We start from the raw sequence: 9,777 nt of genomic DNA, 5'->3' as shown, positions 1-9,777 counted from the left end.
AGTCCACCAGGGCCTGCTGCTGCAGCCTCCACTACTACTGTAACTTCACCATGTTCATTTTCATGCAGCTCTAACCTGCCAGCCGGTTACGTAAAGTGTTTTCATATGAAACACATTTTGGTGAAGTCAGTGGAATGTCCAGTCAATGTTCCAAATTAAATCTTGTGACATAAGGGAAGTCTACAAATCTGCAAAAACAGTCCATTTACTTCTGAAATTACGAATGGCTCAAACTGTGCCAGAGGCAGCTGTCTAATGTCTCACCCAGCTACTCGTGAACGATGTGAAAACACTTGAAGGAAGAAAATGTGATTAATAAGTTAATGTTTTTATCCAGCGTGATTTTTTTTGGGGCTTATTGATAGTGCTATTATGTCAGTTTTTAAAAATTCAGTCTGGTCAATATCAGCCTTTTACTCACTAATAATTTGGAGCATTTGGAAGAAGAAAAATCATCCCCCTACAACAGGGGGCCTCTTTGTGCCAGATCACATTTCTGAGTTCAACAGTCTGAGTCACAAAGGAGCAAGATTAGTGACTCAATGTTACTTCCTGTAATTTAAAACTGCCTGTAAGAACTCAGACCCCACAGCATGTCGATCTAGCGACATCCCCCAACAGGTCTGCCGCACATGGTCCGCTGTTTTTATTTTGTTACACACAATGTGTGTTCAGGTCATCTGTGTACACTGTTGGCCACATGGACACTAGTCTATATCCACGATGTTTCACTTCCAGGATTACTCCGTTGCTGCAAAAATTTCGCCGGATTTCACTCATTTAGGCCAGATATCCGTTGCCGTGGGCTTCCTTTGTGTTGGCATTTTAAACTCCGGTGGATTTATGAGGACTATGGTTAACCTTTTCTCAGATCTCTGCAGGGTAAATCCAGACAGCTAGCTAGATTATCTGTCCAATCTGAGTTTTCTGTTGCATGACTTAAACAACTTTTGAACGTACACATGTTCCACCAAAACAAGTTCCTTCCCGAGGCTATTTCACAGAGGCGCCGTTGCTCTGTATGGTGCGTAGCGCCGCCCAAGACGATTGTGATTGGTTGAAAGGTCCCATGGCATGAAAATTTCACTTTATGAGGTTTTTTAACATTAATGTGAGTTCCCCTAGCCTGCCTATGGTCCCCCAGTGGCTAGAAATGGCGATAGATGTAAACCGAGCTCTGGGTGTCCTGCTCTGCCTTTGAGAAAATGAAAGCTCAGATGGGCCGATCTGGAATCTCCTCCTTATGATGTCATAAGGAGGAAGGTTACCTCCCCTTTCTCTGCTTTGTCCGCCCAGAGAACTTGGCCCGCCCATGAGAAAGAGAGAGACATCATGGCTTGAAAACAAGCAAAGCATGGCAGTTGGTCAAGGCCACTCTCATCACATCTCATTTCTTATTTTATGTAATCCAATGCTATTTATTCCCATCACATCCATAAAGTAATATAATCTATTCTAATGTATTGTAATGTAATCTTATCTCATTCCATCTAATCTAAAATTAAATATAATATAATCTCATCTCACATATTCTCACCTATTCTTATCTAATGTTACCCAGTTTCATCCCATTTAACCTAATCTCATCTCTAATCTAGTGTAATCTAATCCCATCTCGTTTAATCTCATCCCATCTCATCTCTAATATAGTGTAATTTAATCTTGTCTAATTTTATCCAATGCCATCTATAATGTAAAATAATGTAAACCACTCTCACCTCATATAAAATCTAGTCTAAATTAATATAATCCAGTCTAATTCTATCCCATCACATCTCATTTAAAATTGAAACTGATGAAATCCAATCCTGTCTCATTTTACCTCATCTAAAAAATTCTGCCTTTACAAAGCTGTTTTGTTTGATCTAAAAAATACAGAAGCAGAAGAGAACTGTGTCTCCAAATGATGCTTGTGTTTAACTGGTTACAGGAAGGCCACACAAAGGAAATGGTGTGTTGTGGTCAACACAAAGGTGACACAAACTAACCAGAACGCAAAGCTGGTTCCTCATCTGACAACGTTTATTTTCTTTTTACTTCAAACACGCTCCAGTGCAGCTGAAAGAATCAGGCCATGACCATTTCTAGTAAGTAATTGATTCCATATGGGATCGAGTGGAGGAGCTCGATCTGTTGAGTCACTAACCATAAAATAGAACAGTAACATAACCATACACCAATCTTGATATCTGGCACAAAGTCAAGTTAACAGTGATTATTTGTCAGGAGTAAGTCCGTTTTACTGAAAGTATGATTTGTATTGTGACTCATTAAAGTCAATATGCAATGTTTTTTGTCTGACGTCAATGCATTGGAAAAACTGTCAAAGTTAAGAGAGACATCGGTACAGTATGTGTGCAAAGTGTTCATTCATTTTGGCACACTAGCAACATCTTAACATTTCTCATTGGTTTATTGTCATCTGCTAGTCTAACTTTATCTAAAGATCAAAATTACATCATGCATCTGAGACATGGGTGTGCTTTTAATTTGTAAGTATCTCTGCTTCCTCTTTTGTCTCTCCAGTGGCTAAGCATAGCACCATTCAGACAGAAACCATCATGGAACAAAACAGATTCAATAATGAAGCTACTTTTGGCCTGAAATGGGCAATTAAAAAAGCTCAAAGTCTTACACCATGAGCCAGACAATGACTGTCTACATGTGGCAAATGGAGCATTGCTATTTATTATGATGGGGTTTTTCTGTCCATGTATACTTTCTAAAGATCTTATTTGACAGTATAGGCTCCATTAATTGCTAAATTTGATAGTAGATGGGGCACTTCATAAAACTAACCAGATTCCACATCTAATGTCATCATTTCTGCCCCACCGGCTCCACTTTTACCTTTCGCATGCAGGTTTTGCAATCTAAGCTGTATTTCAAATGTGTTTTAAAAATTCCATACATTACAGTACAAAGATACTTTTAGTTTTTAAAAATGTGCTCCTAGTCATGTTGGTTCAGTCAGCAGAAAAAGAAGAAAAATTATCCTTGTTTAAACTGTGGCCAACAGAATTTATAGTGTAAACACACAGCATCTGTTTTTTCACAGACACTATAGTATGAGCAACCTCAAAGTTAAGGTATTGTCATATTGGATAAATGAACAGGGACACCCATAAGAGTGCAGCAGCCCTTAAAAGGCTACTGACTTACATATTTACATTCAGTACTTAATTACCCAGAATAACCTGTGACGTCACTGACAGCAGTGCAGTTAAAATAGAGAAATCCTGTGACTGCTGGGCTACTACGCCACATACTTTCCTCAGGAAAGGAATGCTGCTGCTGCTCCCAAGTCAGACGGAGAGAGGAGGTCGCTGTTTTCTCAGTTAGTGCGCATTTTTGAATACCTTGTTTTTAAGATCTGACTATAAATTAGTCAGGGGGGGGCAGTAGATGAGAGAGTTTATGACTTACTTTTGATGATACATAGTTTTCTATGAGTATTCTTGGCTAATATTAGAGCTGACTTTGTACAGATTACTTTTGTAAAGTAAGCAAAAGCAGTCGCCAGCAGTATCTACCTTCTATTTATGGCCTCCCCCAGCACCCCCTTCCCAGACTGACGTCAGCAGAAAGTTATTTTCATGAATGGAGGGGGCGGTCACGAGGAATCGGTGACGTGAGTGCTTGCGGAAGCAGAGCGTGGAATGTTGGTACATTGTTGTTGTTTTGTAGTTGATTTAGGACGAGGATACACCGCTGCTGTCTGCTGGACGCTGGACGCTTTATACCAACTGTGTCAAGTTACTTCGCCGCCTGTATCGGAAACCTACTCCGACTGTTTTTACGCATCACGGTCCACAGTTATCCGCGTCCACAGAGGTGAGCTTGTGTATTTTTAATTTTTTGGGGGGAAGATGTTTTGACATCCCTTTCTAAATTGCCGAAGTTGTCACTGTGATATATTGGCGCATGCAGACAGGATTATGTTGGCCACGCGCGCCCATCATGTAGGATAACTTTTTTGATCCCGCTTATGAAAGTTGATGTTGATTTAGTAGATTGGTTCAGTCGCGTCGACACGTGTTGTGTTAAAGTAACAAAACACAATGCCCCAAAAGCGGCTCAGAGCTCGTCGCGTGAAATAAGTGAGGGAAAATAGGCAAAAACTTAAACAAATATAATAATTTCGAATAACCGCTTAGCCTACTTTGTTTGTACTTTCTTTATTTGCCGATTTTCAATCATTTCAATTAGCCGGGTCATTTTTTTTTTATTAAGTTAACTGGATGCATTGTCTCAATGAGTGAAATCTGGCTATTTCATTTTATAAAAAAATATAATAACACTATAACGAACATAGAAAACGTCTATTCAACGCATTTAATTAAAAATATTATAGAAATCACAATGTTTTGCCCAAGTACATTCATGTTAATGTCACGGTTCAATTCTGTTAAAATTACTTTTAAATCGCCCATATATGTTTATTACTGAGCGCCAAAGAACCATTATAATAAGTTATGAGTTATTATAAGATTTAAAAAAAATTGGCATTTTTGCTTGTTTATTTATAGCCTACTTTCTGTCACTCGAATGCTTTTTTTGGGGGGGAAATGGAAGTTAGTAAACCCACAAACCCCCGTTTAAACGAATTCATATAAAACATTCTCACATCCCCTTTAATTCTGGCACTGTTCATTTCAACGCGGGATTTAATTCGGTTTCTATAATGCAAAAATACCAGCCTACTTTTGACACTGGAAACAACACGTGGTCTGCATTTTAGCCATGTGGGACAAAGGGCACGATGTGAAGTTAGACCACCAGGGCTGACTGGCCTACACACAATAAATCACTCTGGAACAAGAAAAGACTTTATGTTATCCTTCTGTTGAGCTATCATTTCTGGTCAACATAAATCTTTATGACTTGGGTAAAGATAAGGAAACTGTGTCTTAAAGGTACATTTGATTTTTTTGATAATTACCTAACAACAACAACAACAACACCATTTTACTTCAGAAATAATAATGCTTTACTACATTTTAGTGTGCACTTTGTTTTATTGAATAACTAGGACTTGTGACATTTTAAGGCCATTGTGATTAATATATGGACAATATTTGTCTTTGAGTAACTTGTTTCACTTGGATGATCACAAATTTGTATTTGTGAGGCATTTGTGATTCACTGTTGTTTCTGGTGGGTGCACAGACAAACAGTGGGAGCGGTGCACTCCTCTGTCATGAGGTGAACATGTGGTTCAATCACCAAAGTCATGATGTCTTCTTTGGATGGAGAAGTAACAGTGGCTGACTCATTTTACCACCAGAATAGTCCGTGATAGTGACAAGGCACAGCTGGTAAAATTCCCCTGAAAACACAGGATATAGTGTGATTGTCATCAGATATATAGGATTTCTCTTTTTGCCAGTCAGTAGTGATGGATGAAAGCGTAGCAGAATTGAAAACGTTTTTGTGGTGTGGAGTGTTGTGAAAGTGAAATAGCTGTGGTTTGTGATGCTGTGACTCACAAATGTCAGGGCAAAACACTCACGTTGGCCATGATGTGTTTAGCTCGTCTTACTGGAAAAAAAAAGATGTTGAGTTTTGATTATTGACGTTGGAAGCCAGTGTTTTTATTCACAGCTGAACATGCCAAACAGAGTGTAGGAAGGCAATAACAGATGCATGTCTTTACAGGCCTGTGGTGTAGCAGTCCGAAGTGAGTCCCTGACAGTTGTATAGTGTCTCAGGCTGCTAACTCTGCCACCCACAAGGATTAGCATTCTGGCTTCTGCTGCTTTTCTGTCAGTGACCAAATCTCAACCGGCTGCTTTCACCTCATTATGGTGGGAGGTGTGGCAAGTGTCAAGATTACTCATTTATTTTGTTGGATTGTGGTGTTATTAGGGATTTCTTCTTGGTTCTTCTCCCTGGGGCTGACTTGCTGATTCAATTGTTGATCTTTTTCCTTGGCAACTTCCTGGTTCCACCATGACTCAAATTGCATGTTGGCAGATGCACAAACAAATGCTTTACGGTTCCACCGCATTCAGAATGTATGCTATGCTGTCACATCTTGTCTGTCTCAGCTGGCTGTTTTGAAGGAGAAGCACTGACATCTGGATAGTATTGGATTATTATTAACACTATTTTCAACTGAAGAGCTTTGCTTTGGTATATCTTGTTGGAAGTGAGGGATGTGGTGTATGCTTTTTTGGAAACATATTATTAATATTTTCCTATTATTATTATTATATTATTCATACATTGGTTTCAGGTAGTAAAAAGTGGGATGGGTATGTCCTTGTTTTTTTTTTGCATTCTTGACATTTCTTTGAATCCCACTGTCCCTGGTTGGGAGAGTATCTTTGCTCAGATATTCTGAGTTCTTCTCCCTTTCTGCACAAAAGTTGCCAGCCATTTCCAAGGTTCTCTGTACTGTTCCTTCCTCCCTGCGAAACAACGGGATTTTCCAGGAAACGTCAGATCGGGAGGGTGTGATTCCCTGCCGCTGGTCGAGGCTTTTACCAGTAAACAGCATGACTCACTGCTCAGCTATGCTCTTCATTTCCTTCACGTATCCCACCAAATGTGCTGCGCTGGAGAAAGAGCAGAATGCCGCGCGCACCAGTCTGTAGGGAAATCTCTCCGCCTCCCTGAGAAAAATACAAGAAAAGCAAGAGCTTTTTCAGAGGAGTGTATCAGGCTGTCAAGGGCAGCAACAAGTCTGCTTGGTGCTTAACCTACTCCCAAATTAAAACAAAAAGAGAAGATAAACAAAGAGTCCAGACAAGCCGACTCTGCATTTATCACTGCAGTATGAGCGCATAAGCCTTTGATATGCTGTTTATTTTAGGAGAAGGCTGGGCCCCACAGTTACCTGCAGACTTGAACTTGACCAGTTGCCTGACTTTGAAAATATAACCATTTGGCATCAGTGAACAAATGGTACATATGTTTATTAAACTGACCTAGTCTGAAAAAGTCTATATTTTACATGAATTTGCTCTTTAAAAGCTGTTTAACTCGGGCTGATTTGCGTGCATGTAAAAAAGAGTCTTTGCCTAGTTTTTTTAAGGCATTCTAAAAAAAATAGTCTTGAAAGGGTCAGTTCATCTTCAAAGCAATGTGTACACCCAAAGAACAAAGTAGCAGGTTTACCAGCAAACAATTCTGCTTTCCACATCAAATAAGACATGCTTAACACACAACCATAGCCATGAAATGTGTGTATAGTGTTTGTAACAAACAGTTAGGTCAGGAGTTACTCTCACGTCATCCCTTGGCTCTAATCTGTATTTTTGTGCACTTTGTCATACTTGTGATAACATTATTGCTGAGTAAATAGTACATTTTTGGTTATTATTCAGCAGACATGAAATATTTTCTTTTGAATGAGAAAGTTAGGAAAGTAAAATGAAAGATAGAATGTATAGAGGACTTCTATCTTCCACACGTGCACACAGGCTGCCTTTGATATGATTGGGTAAGTGAATGATGTGAGACGCTTCTAGATTCCAGACATTTTGTGAATTTTGCAGCCGTTGTTTTACAAGTAGGATTTGAACTCCACCCCATATGTGAATGCATCACAAGACATATTCAGACTGAATGTTCTGCCTGTGTTGGGCATGTAAGGGTTTGCACGTGTGTTGATTCCACAGGAATGTGGTTTTGTTCTTTACCCGCCATCTGTGGCTTTTCCTTGAGGTATTTTCCCAGACCCCTTTTCTTACTGTTATGAAAAAAAACTAATGTGTTGTTTTGACTATAGCGAGAAGATTTGTTGTGAAATATGCCTGTCTTGTCTGAGTGGCAAAATCATAAAGAGTGGATTTGGATGTGTAATATAATTGCTGTTTTTCCTCTGAGGAAATTTTGGCATCTTGATCAGGAAAACATTGTCTCTCTGCGAGTTGCAAAAACATAAGCACATGCCTAAAGAATTTCAAGCAACCTGGCCTCTTGGTTCAAGCTGGAGGCCTCTTGTATGAAGAGAGAGAGGCCCCACACCACTTTTTCATGATCTTTGCAATGAATATATCCAGGGACCCCCTCTGATGCAATACCACTTAAATTAGGCAGTTTGGGCCAACTTGCTGTCAAGGAACGTTGTATTTTAGCTCTTAATCTCTATTTGATGCTTCTGAAATCTCAATTATGCAATTTTTTGCTATGTGTTTTGCTAAATGAATAAATGACACCAGAAAGCGCAGCTAAATGTCTAAACATGAGTTTATGTGGCTCTGGGTTTAGCCGTTTGGTTGGTACATCTTTGAGGTTCATCTGCTTGTGACAAAAACATGAAACACATTGTTGAATTTAAGTGATTATAAGAACAATGACTAATGTTCAGGTTACATCAAAGACCGAGTGACAAAGTTGTTTTTCATGCCCACTGCACTATTTCTTGCAATCAGCAACTGCATGTCAACTGTTTCAAAGTCCTGTATTAGCAATATAGCCATATTATGTGAAAATGTGTAAACATCCCAAAAAGAGCAGCCACACCCAGAGTATTTTCTCCCATTGAAGCTGCAGGCTAACAGCAGACTGCAAGAGAATATTTGCCCTCTTGCTAAGGTATCACTTATCGCATGCAGACTTAAATTGTTTAGTTAGCAGAAATTTGTGCCAGCACTGTGGGCTAAATATATCCACCAGAGTTAAATAAGGGCATAGAGCAGCTCAGGAAAGCCCAGTGTAAGAGGAACCAACCAACGAGACACAGGACTAAATCGATCGACTACATTGTCTCACAGCAAAAATACATCAGTGACTATAAAGGAAAGTATTTCTCTGTGACACTCTATCTCCAGGAATTTTCCACATGCGTATAGTGCCTTGTAAAGTTCAGCATAACTGTTAATGTCATGCTGATGTGATGGTCTGTTTTAATGTGCAATGAGGAGGCAGAGTGGTGGCCGTGTCAAAACATCAAATTAGGGGAATAAACAATCTACATTGGACTGGATTTAAGGCATGTAACATGATAAAGACAAATTGAGGACGTTTGTACACAGGACGCCTTTTAAGTTATCAGCACTTCTAATGTACTATGAATAGGCTGTGGTGCGGTTATGAATGAGACTTGTTTACCCTTTTGGTGACCATGTGACTCACACTCCCACGCCCATTTGCAGGGCGTTTCCATGGCAGCAGTCGAGCATGGAACAGTGCACTCGTAGTCAGGCTGGTCTGCAGGTCCTGAAATGGAGCCTTAGGGTATGTGTGCCTCTCACAGGATTACAGCTCAGCGCTCTCGCTTTTTTGGCCATGGCAGCAGTCTGGAGACGATGTGCCTCACTGTATTGAGTACAGAGAGGCTTTTTAAAAAACTGTCCCAGCCTAGAGAGCTTCAATTCAAAGTTGTATGGAGAGAGGGACAGAGGTTGCCTGTTTCTAATCTTGCTTGGTCTAGTGAACTACATTGTTAGTACCCTCCTCCTCTAACAATATAGGTGCTTTCCAGGGCTTGTATTTAATGGTGTCATGCTGCCCTCTGCTGGCATCTGTGGCGCTAACATTAATATTAACACATGACGCAATCCTGGAATGTTGTGTCAGTGAATTTGTGGGGTGAGGAGTGCCAATATTATGTTGTACTCAGTATCTGCAATGTACAAATATGCGTTAGTAGCTAAAGTATTCAGATATTTAAAATCCAATTAAGAGTAGGCCTACATAGGTATTGTCAGCAAAAATGTAGTTCAATAAAATAACATGTAGAAAAAAAATCCATCAGTGCTATAATATTACATACATTACCTAATTATTACTGATGCATAATTTTAATGTTGTAACTGGACAAAATGG

General features: G+C 39.6%; 1 protein-coding gene and 1 long non-coding RNA gene across 4 annotated transcripts in view; one reads left to right on the top strand and one right to left on the bottom strand.

Moving 5' to 3' along the window:
- Positions 1-3,612: 3,612 nt before the first annotated feature.
- mafk (v-maf avian musculoaponeurotic fibrosarcoma oncogene homolog K) overlaps positions 3,613-9,777 on the top strand; it is an 8,239-nt gene continuing 2,074 nt past the window's right edge. The window contains exons 1-2 of one of the 3 annotated variants that reach the window (XM_035996572.1): positions 3,630-3,834; positions 9,105-9,186. The gene's annotated coding sequence lies outside the window, so the exon portion shown is untranslated. Of the gene's footprint in view, positions 3,835-4,560; positions 4,917-9,104; positions 9,187-9,777 lie in introns of those variants that run through there. The other 2 variants (XM_031312331.2, XM_031312333.2) reach the window with 2 other exon arrangements.
- Positions 6,243-9,777, bottom strand: part of LOC116059323 — a 3,867-nt gene continuing 332 nt past the window's right edge. The window contains exons 1-2 of the long non-coding RNA XR_004107284.2: positions 9,061-9,777; positions 6,243-6,617 (exon numbers count right to left, since the gene is read on the bottom strand). The exon at positions 9,061-9,777 is cut by the window's right edge and continues 332 nt beyond it. This is a non-coding gene — a long non-coding RNA (uncharacterized LOC116059323). The remainder of the gene's footprint in view (positions 6,618-9,060) is intronic.

The sequence above is a fragment of the Sander lucioperca genome, chromosome 21 (genome assembly GCF_008315115.2).
Source record: "Sander lucioperca isolate FBNREF2018 chromosome 21, SLUC_FBN_1.2, whole genome shotgun sequence".
NCBI classification, from domain to species: domain Eukaryota; kingdom Metazoa; phylum Chordata; class Actinopteri; order Perciformes; family Percidae; genus Sander; species Sander lucioperca.
Note: the sequence above shows the minus strand (reverse complement) of the source record. Positions and strands in the feature narration are given on the sequence as shown.